The sequence below is a fragment of the Taudactylus pleione genome, unplaced genomic scaffold (genome assembly GCF_031769625.1).
Source record: "Taudactylus pleione unplaced genomic scaffold, aTauple2 ptg001396l, whole genome shotgun sequence".
Lineage (NCBI taxonomy): Eukaryota > Metazoa > Chordata > Amphibia > Anura > Myobatrachidae > Taudactylus > Taudactylus pleione.
This window is the reverse complement of record NW_028285796.1, coordinates 607,073-619,749: the sequence shown is the minus strand read 5'-3', so window position 1 is coordinate 619,749 and position 12,677 is coordinate 607,073.

Here is a 12,677-nt window from a genome sequence, read left to right as displayed (position 1 = left end):
CATATCACTGCTTGTTCTTGCAAATGGAGAAAATGAATGCCTCCAGCTGGTCCAAAGTCAAACAATGAGGAAAATTCAAGTATTACACACCTAAAATATATTTTCAAAATATGACAGAAATTATCTGAATAGTAAATGTGAACTACTCTAGCATATTTTGCATCAATATAGAAATGTAACAAATATCCAAGTTGTTGGAAGTAATGGAGAGCAATTCATGCCTCCAACAGTTGTATCCATGTGGTTGCCCCTGCAATGGTGCGAAAAAGTACAAACCGGAGACCTGATAAACAATTTCCAAATGGCATTGCAGAAGTGTCATAGGGGTTGGATAATCATAACACAACAATAGAATATATTCATTATTTAATTAGCCAATCCTCCGCAAATACATCCACTTTACAGGGACTTTGACTTCAGTCCCAGAATTAGGCCTGAATAGAGGCAGATAAATGGAGACAAGACATGGAGACACAATGCGACACCAAAAGATCAGTCCTCTTCTTATCAGTTGTTTAATGAATCATATGAAGTGTTTATAAATGCAAAAGTGCAAACAGGTGAGTGCAGCAGCAGGTTGTATTGACATGTGATTGTAGAACAAGCACTGGGGGCATAGGCCTCATTTCTCCCCATCCCCTCAGAGCAAAATGGCCCCCATTGAGGGGAAAAAAATGAATCTTCAGGTCCCCCTTCACCGATACTAGTGGGACCCATGAGCACCCTTGATCCCTGGAGCCATTTTTTTTTAAATAAATGGTCTCCTTAATTGTAATGGCATATGATTTATACTACCCCTAATGGTATATGTGATTTTTGTTCCTTTCTTTCACATGTTACATGGCTACTTTTGTATGTGATGTAACAAAGTTGGAGTTTGTTCCCAAGCCTAGTGTTGGATGGGAGCCTGCAGACCCTTGTATTTTAAGGAGCCTTTTGGCGCCATGGATGTCAAAGATGGGCTTCATGGCTCTGTCTTGATGGGGAGAAATGAGGCTCATGTGCCCAGTGCATTTTTGCTGTTTCTTGAATGATTGGAGCACTACCCTAGGTCACTTCAGGCCTAACGGCATGATGCTGTACTGCTGCAGCCAATAGGTTTTGCTTGGTACTGTGGAAAAATCTACCATGATCCAATACAGGGAAGCCTTAGTTCTAGACAGCGCTGTAGTGCATAACCACAACCTCAAGAACATCACGGGTCCTATATGTGTATATATATATATATATATGTATATATATATAAATATATATATATATATTATTTTTTTTTATTATTTTTTTTTTACAGAAGCCATAGAAGTATGCTCCAATCACCCAGGAGAGTGTAAAAGCATGCTGTGCAAATAAGCACCATTTCTCTTTAACACACAAAAGCCAAAGACCCATCATCACAGAGCACCAGGGTACACCTTAGATTCAGGGTCTTCAGGCTCTCTTATGTCTCAAAGCTTGGGGGCTGCGCTTCTGATTTGGTACTTATCAGACACAAGCAGCTACCTCACATAGAGAGACATTGAGAATTGCTGATGAACACAATGGGTAGTTTAAATCATATACTATTACAATTAGGGAGAGCTATTTTGAAATAAAAAATAAATACATGTATATATATATTAGAAATTGCAGTACTTATAATATGCTAATTACCAGTAATTCAATGCTTAAATGTTAACTAAGCAGATAGATAGCGCACACATTACTTCATTTATAAGCATAAAGTTTAGCTGCAAAGTATTTTGCATATATACAAATTATGTTGCAGCTGGTACATTTTAAGTGTAAATGAAGTAATATTTGCACTGTTTGCCCACTTAGTTGACTTTAAAAGATTAAATATATGATGCTTAGCATATGGTAAGTATTATAAATGTAAACACATATACATTGATTTATAATGGTATTTGATATAAAGTGGTTTATAAAAAGATTATTTATGCTTTGTTCTCAAGTATGGTCAGCTCATTGGGTCAGAGTTTGAAACTGCAGCAGTAAATTAGGAGCATGGTATCTAGGAGACAGCACTGCAACTCCAAACCAAACAGCAGATGCACCCCTGTATTTGTGTCCTTTTCTCCGATATATGTTTTTTCATTTGGCCTGGTTCAATTTCCCCCCATGCTTTCCTTCTCCTTTTTAATCTACACTTTAATTTCTTTGATTTAATGTTACCAAAAGAGAGCAGAGAATTTCAATGTCATTTAGAGCCTTGGAGTTATTACTTTTTTTTCAATTCATCTCTATGTTATCAATTTAACATATGCAGACTTTTTTCCCTCCCTCTCTTTCTCTCTGGGTGCATGATTTGTGAATGCACTGCCTCCTGCAAGCCTCTGCCACATCCACAAACCAACTGGCAGCCTTTCTTTCTTCATGTCTTGTCTCGGCAGTTAATCAGACAGTCTAGAACCTTAATTGGAATGTTAACAGTGTTTACGGAATGTTCAGGAGTCTACGGAATATTCATACTGTCCACAGAATGTTCAGGAGAGGCTGCCATGCAGTCACCATGGCATTAGAATGTAAACAGTCAGCTAGCAGATTCTGCCACTATAACAACATTCTTCTATGATGTCACAATCTACTGCTGCTTATAACCATTGCACTTCCTTGAAGAAGCCCACTTGAGGGAGACAAAGACCTCAAGATTCATCATATCACTGCTTGTTCTTGCAAATGGAGAAAATGAATGCCTCCAGCTGGTCCAAAGTCAAACAATGAGGAAAATTCAAGTATTACACACCTAAAATATATTTTCAAAATATGACAGAAATTATCTGAATAGTAAATGTGAACTACTCTAGCATATTTTGCATCAATATAGAAATGTAACAAATATCCAAGTTGTTGGAAGTAATGGAGAGCAATTCATGCCTCCAACAGTTGTATCCATGTGGTTGCCCCTGCAATGGTGCGAAAAAGTACAAACCGGAGACCTGATAAACAATTTCCAAATGGCATTGCAGAAGTGTCATAGGGGTTGGATAATCATAACACAACAATAGAATATATTCATTATTTAATTAGCCAATCCTCCGCAAATACATCCACTTTACAGGGACTTTGACTTCAGTCCCAGAATTAGGCCTGAATAGAGGCAGATAAATGGAGACAAGACATGGAGACACAATGCGACACCAAAAGATCAGTCCTCTTCTTATCAGTTGTTTAATGAATCATATGAAGTGTTTATAAATGCAAAAGTGCAAACAGGTGAGTGCAGCAGCAGGTTGTATTGACATGTGATTGTAGAACAAGCACTGGGGGCATAGGCCTCATTTCTCCCCATCCCCTCAGAGCAAAATGGCCCCCATTGAGGGGAAAAAAATGAATCTTCAGGTCCCCCTTCACCGATACTAGTGGGACCCATGAGCACCCTTGATTCCTGGAGCCATTTTTTTTTAAATAAATGGTCTCCTTAATTGTAATGGCATATGATTTATACTACCCCTAATGGTATATGTGATTTTTGTTCCTTTCTTTCACATGTTACATGGCTACTTTTGTATGTGATGTAACAAAGTTGGAGTTTGTTCCCAAGCCTAGTGTTGGATGGGAGCCTGCAGACCCTTGTATTTTAAGGAGCCTTTTGGCGCCATGGATGTCAAAGATGGGCTTCATGGCTCTGTCTTGATGGGGAGAAATGAGGCTCATGTGCCCAGTGCATTTTTGCTGTTTCTTGAATGATTGGAGCACTACCCTAGGTCACTTCAGGCCTAACGGCATGATGCTGTACTGCTGCAGCCAATAGGTTTTGCTTGGTACTGTGGAAAAATCTACCATGATCCAATACAGGGAAGCCTTAGTTCTAGACAGCGCTGTAGTGCATAACCACAACCTCAAGAACATCACGGGTCCTATATGTGTGTATATATATATATATATATATATATATATAAATATATATATATATTATTTTTTTTTATTATTTTTTTTTTTCAGAAGCCATAGAAGTATGCTCCAATCACCCAGGAGAGTGTAAAAGCATGCTGTGCAAATAAGCACCATTTCTCTTTAACCCACAAAAGCCAAAGACCCATCATCACAGAGCACCAGGGTACACCTTAGATTCAGGGTCTTCAGGCTCTCTTATGCCTCAAAGCTTGGGGGCTGCACTTCTGATTTGGTACTTATCAGACACAAGCAGCTACCTCACATAGAGAGACATTGAGAATTGTTGATGAACACAATGGGTAGTTTAAATCATATACTATTACAATTAGGGAGAGCTATTTTGAAATAAAAAATAAATACATGTATATATATATTAGAAATTGCAGTACTTATAATATGCTAATTACCAGTAATTCAATGCTTAAATGTTAACTAAGCAGATAGATAGCGCACACATTACTTCATTTATAAGCATAAAGTTTAGCTGCAAAGTATTTTGCATATATACAAATTATGTTGCAGCTGGTACATTTTAAGTGTAAATGAAGTAATATTTGCACTGTTTGCCCACTTAGTTGACTTTAAAAGATTAAATATATGATGCTTAGCATATGGTAAGTATTATAAATGTAAACACATATACATTGATTTATAATGGTATTTGATATAAAGTGGTTTATAAAAAGATTATTTATGCTTTGTTCTCAAGTATGGTCAGCTCATTGGGTCAGAGCTTGGGCTGGTAGTTTGAAACTGCAGCAGTAAATTAGGAGCATGGTATCTAGGAGACAGCACTGCAACTCCAAACCAAACAGCAGATGCACCCCTGTATTTGTGTCCTTTTCTCCGATATATGTTTTTTCATTTGGCCTGGTTCAATTTTCCCCCATGCTTTCCTTCTCCTTTTTAATCTACACTTTAATTTCTTTGATTTAATGTTACCAAAAGAGAGCAGAGAATTTCAATGTCATTTAGAGCCTTGGAGTTATTACTTTTTTTTCAATTCATCTCTATGTTATCAATTTAACATATGCAGACTTTTTTCCCTCCCTCTCTTTCTCTCTGGGTGCATGATTTGTGAATGCACTGCCTCCTGCAAGCCTCTGCCACATCCACAAACCAACTGGCAGCCTTTCTTTCTTCATGTCTTGTCTCGGCAGTTAATCAGACAGTCTAGAACCTTAATTGGAATGTTAACAGTGTTTACGGAATGTTCAGGAGTCTACGGAATATTCATACTGTCCACAGAATGTTCAGGAGAGGCTGCCATGCAGTCACCATGGCATTAGAATGTAAACAGTCAGCTAGCAGATTCTGCCACTATAACAACATTCTTCTATGATGTCACAATCTACTGCTGCTTATAACCATTGCACTTCCTTGAAGAAGCCCACTTGAGGGAGACAAAGACCTCAAGATTCATCATATCACTGCTTGTTCTTGCAAATGGAGAAAATGAATGCCTCCAGCTGGTCCAAAGTCAAACAATGAGGAAAATTCAAGTATTACACACCTAAAATATATTTTCAAAATATGACAGAAATTATCTGAATAGTAAATGTGAACTACTCTAGCATATTTTGCATCAATATAGAAATGTAACAAATATCCAAGTTGTTGGAAGTAATGGAGAGCAATTCATGCCTCCAACAGTTGTATCCATGTGGTTGCCCCTGCAATGGTGCGAAAAAGTACAAACCGGAGACCTGATAAACAATTTCCAAATGGCATTGCAGAAGTGTCATAGGGGTTGGATAATCATAACACAACAATAGAATATATTCATTATTTAATTAGCCAATCCTCCGCAAATACATCCACTTTACAGGGACTTTGACTTCAGTCCCAGAATTAGGCCTGAATAGAGGCAGATAAATGGAGACAAGACATGGAGACACAATGCGACACCAAAAGATCAGTCCTCTTCTTATCAGTTGTTTAATGAATCATATGAAGTGTTTATAAATGCAAAAGTGCAAACAGGTGAGTGCAGCAGCAGGTTGTATTGACATGTGATTGTAGAACAAGCACTGGGGGCATAGGCCTCATTTCTCCCCATCCCCTCAGAGCAAAATGGCCCCCATTGAGGGGAAAAAAATGAATCTTCAGGTCCCCCTTCACCGATACTAGTGGGACCCATGAGCACCCTTGATCCCTGGAGCCATTTTTTTTTAAATAAATGGTCTCCTTAATTGTAATGGCATATGATTTATACTACCCCTAATGGTATATGTGATTTTTGTTCCTTTCTTTCACATGTTACATGGCTACTTTTGTATGTGATGTAACAAAGTTGGAGTTTGTTCCCAAGCCTAGTGTTGGATGGGAGCCTGCAGACCCTTGTATTTTAAGGAGCCTTTTGGCGCCATGGATGTCAAAGATGGGCTTCATGGCTCTGTCTTGATGGGGAGAAATGAGGCTCATGTGCCCAGTGCATTTTTGCTGTTTCTTGAATGATTGGAGCACTACCCTAGGTCACTTCAGGCCTAACGGCATGATGCTGTACTGCTGCAGCCAATAGGTTTTGCTTGGTACTGTGGAAAAATCTACCATGATCCAATACAGGGAAGCCTTAGTTCTAGACAGCGCTGTAGTGCATAACCACAACCTCAAGAACATCACGGGTCCTATATGTGTGTATATATATATATATATATATATATATATATATATAAATATATATATAAATATATATATATATTATTTTTTTTTATTATTTTTTTTTTTCAGAAGCCATAGAAGTATGCTCCAATCACCCAGGAGAGTGTAAAAGCATGCTGTGCAAATAAGCACCATTTCTCTTTAACCCACAAAAGCCAAAGACCCATCATCACAGAGCACCAGGGTACACCTTAGATTCAGGGTCTTCAGGCTCTCTTATGCCTCAAAGCTTGGGGGCTGCACTTCTGATTTGGTACTTATCAGACACAAGCAGCTACCTCACATAGAGAGACATTGAGAATTGCTGATGAACACAATGGGTAGTTTAAATCATATACTATTACAATTAGGGAGAGCTATTTTGAAATAAAAAATAAATACATGTATATATATATTAGAAATTGCAGTACTTATAATATGCTAATTACCAGTAATTCAATGCTTAAATGTTAACTAAGCAGATAGATAGCGCACACATTACTTCATTTATAAGCATAAAGTTTAGCTGCAAAGTATTTTGCATATATACAAATTATGTTGCAGCTGGTACATTTTAAGTGTAAATGAAGTAATATTTGCACTGTTTGCCCACTTAGTTGACTTTAAAAGATTAAATATATGATGCTTAGCATATGGTAAGTATTATAAATGTAAACACATATACATTGATTTATAATGGTATTTGATATAAAGTGGTTTATAAAAAGATTATTTATGCTTTGTTCTCAAGTATGGTCAGCTCATTGGGTCAGAGCTTGGGCTGGTAGTTTGAAACTGCAGCAGTAAATTAGGAGCATGGTATCTAGGAGACAGCACTGCAACTCCAAACCAAACAGCAGATGCACCCCTGTATTTGTGTCCTTTTCTCCGATATATGTTTTTTCATTTGGCCTGGTTCAATTTTCCCCCATGCTTTCCTTCTCCTTTTTAATCTACACTTTAATTTCTTTGATTTAATGTTACCAAAAGAGAGCAGAGAATTTCAATGTCATTTAGAGCCTTGGAGTTATTACTTTTTTTTCAATTCATCTCTATGTTATCAATTTAACATATGCAGACTTTTTTCCCTCCCTCTCTTTCTCTCTGGGTGCATGATTTGTGAATGCACTGCCTCCTGCAAGCCTCTGCCACATCCACAAACCAACTGGCAGCCTTTCTTTCTTCATGTCTTGTCTCGGCAGTTAATCAGACAGTCTAGAACCTTAATTGGAATGTTAACAGTGTTTACGGAATGTTCAGGAGTCTACGGAATATTCATACTGTCCACAGAATGTTCAGGAGAGGCTGCCATGCAGTCACCATGGCATTAGAATGTAAACAGTCAGCTAGCAGATTCTGCCACTATAACAACATTCTTCTATGATGTCACAATCTACTGCTGCTTATAACCATTGCACTTCCTTGAAGAAGCCCACTTGAGGGAGACAAAGACCTCAAGATTCATCATATCACTGCTTGTTCTTGCAAATGGAGAAAATGAATGCCTCCAGCTGGTCCAAAGTCAAACAATGAGGAAAATTCAAGTATTACACACCTAAAATATATTTTCAAAATATGACAGAAATTATCTGAATAGTAAATGTGAACTACTCTAGCATATTTTGCATCAATATAGAAATGTAACAAATATCCAAGTTGTTGGAAGTAATGGAGAGCAATTCATGCCTCCAACAGTTGTATCCATGTGGTTGCCCCTGCAATGGTGCGAAAAAGTACAAACCGGAGACCTGATAAACAATTTCCAAATGGCATTGCAGAAGTGTCATAGGGGTTGGATAATCATAACACAACAATAGAATATATTCATTATTTAATTAGCCAATCCTCCGCAAATACATCCACTTTACAGGGACTTTGACTTCAGTCCCAGAATTAGGCCTGAATAGAGGCAGATAAATGGAGACAAGACATGGAGACACAATGCGACACCAAAAGATCAGTCCTCTTCTTATCAGTTGTTTAATGAATCATATGAAGTGTTTATAAATGCAAAAGTGCAAACAGGTGAGTGCAGCAGCAGGTTGTATTGACATGTGATTGTAGAACAAGCACTGGGGGCATAGGCCTCATTTCTCCCCATCCCCTCAGAGCAAAATGGCCCCCATTGAGGGGAAAAAAATGAATCTTCAGGTCCCCCTTCACCGATACTAGTGGGACCCATGAGCACCCTTGATCCCTGGAGCCATTTTTTTTTAAATAAATGGTCTCCTTAATTGTAATGGCATATGATTTATACTACCCCTAATGGTATATGTGATTTTTGTTCCTTTCTTTCACATGTTACATGGCTACTTTTGTATGTGATGTAACAAAGTTGGAGTTTGTTCCCAAGCCTAGTGTTGGATGGGAGCCTGCAGACCCTTGTATTTTAAGGAGCCTTTTGGCGCCATGGATGTCAAAGATGGGCTTCATGGCTCTGTCTTGATGGGGAGAAATGAGGCTCATGTGCCCAGTGCATTTTTGCTGTTTCTTGAATGATTGGAGCACTACCCTAGGTCACTTCAGGCCTAACGGCATGATGCTGTACTGCTGCAGCCAATAGGTTTTGCTTGGTACTGTGGAAAAATCTACCATGATCCAATACAGGGAAGCCTTAGTTCTAGACAGCGCTGTAGTGCATAACCACAACCTCAAGAACATCACGGGTCCTATATGTGTGTATATATATATATATATATATATATATAAATATATATATATATTATTTTTTTTTATTATTTTTTTTTTTCAGAAGCCATAGAAGTATGCTCCAATCACCCAGGAGAGTGTAAAAGCATGCTGTGCAAATAAGCACCATTTCTCTTTAACCCACAAAAGCCAAAGACCCATCATCACAGAGCACCAGGGTACACCTTAGATTCAGGGTCTTCAGGCTCTCTTATGCCTCAAAGCTTGGGGGCTGCACTTCTGATTTGGTACTTATCAGACACAAGCAGCTACCTCACATAGAGAGACATTGAGAATTGCTGATGAACACAATGGGTAGTTTAAATCATATACTATTACAATTAGGGAGAGCTATTTTGAAATAAAAAATAAATACATGTATATATATATTAGAAATTGCAGTACTTATAATATGCTAATTACCAGTAATTCAATGCTTAAATGTTAACTAAGCAGATAGATAGCGCACACATTACTTCATTTATAAGCATAAAGTTTAGCTGCAAAGTATTTTGCATATATACAAATTATGTTGCAGCTGGTACATTTTAAGTGTAAATGAAGTAATATTTGCACTGTTTGCCCACTTAGTTGACTTTAAAAGATTAAATATATGATGCTTAGCATATGGTAAGTATTATAAATGTAAACACATATACATTGATTTATAATGGTATTTGATATAAAGTGGTTTATAAAAAGATTATTTATGCTTTGTTCTCAAGTATGGTCAGCTCATTGGGTCAGAGCTTGGGCTGGTAGTTTGAAACTGCAGCAGTAAATTAGGAGCATGGTATCTAGGAGACAGCACTGCAACTCCAAACCAAACAGCAGATGCACCCCTGTATTTGTGTCCTTTTCTCCGATATATGTTTTTTCATTTGGCCTGGTTCAATTTCCCCCCATGCTTTCCTTCTCCTTTTTAATCTACACTTTCATTTCTTTGATTTAATGTTACCAAAAGAGAGCAGAGGATTTCAATGTCATTTAGAGCCTTGGAGTTATTACTTTTTTTTCAATTCATCTCTATGTTATCAATTTAACATATGCAGACTTTTTTCCCTCCCTCTCTTTCTCTCTGGGTGCATGATTTGTGAATGCACTGCCTCCTGCAAGCCTCTGCCACATCCACAAACCAACTGGCAGCCTTTCTTTCTTCATGTCTTGTCTCGGCAGTTAATCAGACAGTCTAGAACCTTAATTGGAATGTTAACAGTGTTTACGGAATGTTCAGGAGTCTACGGAATATTCATACTGTCCACAGAATGTTCAGGAGAGGCTGCCATGCAGTCACCATGGCATTAGAATGTAAACAGTCAGCTAGCAGATTCTGCCACTATAACAACATTCTTCTATGATGTCACAATCTACTGCTGCTTATAACCATTGCACTTCCTTGAAGAAGCCCACTTGAGGGAGACAAAGACCTCAAGATTCATCATATCACTGCTTGTTCTTGCAAATGGAGAAAATGAATGCCTCCAGCTGGTCCAAAGTCAAACAATGAGGAAAATTCAAGTATTACACACCTAAAATATATTTTCAAAATATGACAGAAATTATCTGAATAGTAAATGTGAACTACTCTAGCATATTTTGCATCAATATAGAAATGTAACAAATATCCAAGTTGTTGGAAGTAATGGAGAGCAATTCATGCCTCCAACAGTTGTATCCATGTGGTTGCCCCTGCAATGGTGCGAAAAAGTACAAACCGGAGACCTGATAAACAATTTCCAAATGGCATTGCAGAAGTGTCATAGGGGTTGGATAATCATAACACAACAATAGAATATATTCATTATTTAATTAGCCAATCCTTCGCAAATACATCCACTTTACAGGGACTTTGACTTCAGTCCCAGAATTAGGCCTGAATAGAGGCAGATAAATGGAGACAAGACATGGAGACACAATGCGACACCAAAAGATCAGTCCTCTTCTTATCAGTTGTTTAATGAATCATATGAAGTGTTTATAAATGCAAAAGTGCAAACAGGTGAGTGCAGCAGCAGGTTGTATTGACATGTGATTGTAGAACAAGCACTGGGGGCATAGGCCTCATTTCTCCCCATCCCCTCAGAGCAAAATGGCCCCCATTGAGGGGAAAAAAATGAATCTTCAGGTCCCCCTTCACCGATACTAGTGGGACCCATGAGCACCCTTGATCCCTGGAGCCATTTTTTTTTAAATAAATGGTCTCCTTAATTGTAATGGCATATGATTTATACTACCCCTAATGGTATATGTGATTTTTGTTCCTTTCTTTCACATGTTACATGGCTACTTTTGTATGTGATGTAACAAAGTTGGAGTTTATTCCCAAGCCTAGTGTTGGATGGGAGCCTGCAGACCCTTGTATTTTAAGGAGCCTTTTGGTGCCATGGATGTCAAAGATGGGCTTCATGGCTCTGTCTTGATGGGGAGAAATGAGGCTCATGTGCCCAGTGCATTTTTGCTGTTTCTTGAATGATTGGAGCACTACCCTAGGTCACTTCAGGCCTAACGGCATGATGCTGTACTGCTGCAGCCAATAGGTTTTGCTTGGTACTGTGGAAAAATCTACCATGATCCAATACAGGGAAGCCTTAGTTCTAGACAGCGCTGTAGTGCATAACCACAACCTCAAGAACATCACGGGTCCTATATGTATATATATATATATATATATATAAATATAAATATATATATATATTATTTTTTTTTTTTATTATTATTTTTTACAGAAGCCATAGAAGTATGCTCCAATCACCCAGGAGAGTGTAAAAGCATGCTGTGCAAATAAGCACCATTTCTCTTTAACCCACAAAAGCCAAAGACCCATCATCACAGAGCACCAGGGTACACCTTAGATTCAGGGTCTTCAGGCTCTCTTATGTCTCAAAGCTTGGGGGCTGCGCTTCTGATTTGGTACTTATCAGACACAAGCAGCTACCTCACATAGAGAGACATTGAGAATTGCTGATGAACACAATGGGTAGTTTAAATCATATACTATTACAATTAGGGAGAGCTATTTTGAAATAAAAAATAAATACATGTATATATATATTAGAAATTGCAGTACTTATAATATGCTAATTACCAGTAATTCAATGCTTAAATGTTAACTAAGCAGATAGATAGCGCACACATTACTTCATTTATAAGCATAAAGTTTAGCTGCAAAGTATTTTGCATATATACAAATTATGTTGCAGCTGGTACATTTTAAGTGTAAATGAAGTAATATTTGCACTGTTTGCCCACTTAGTTGACTTTAAAAGATTAAATATATGATGCTTAGCATATGGTAAGTATTATAAATGTAAACACATATACATTGATTTATAATGGTATTTGATATAAAGTGGTTTATAAAAAGATTATTTATGCTTTGTTCTCAAGTATGGTCAGCTCATTGGGTCAGAGCTTGGGCTGGTAGTTTGAAACTGCAGCAGTAAATTAGGAGCATG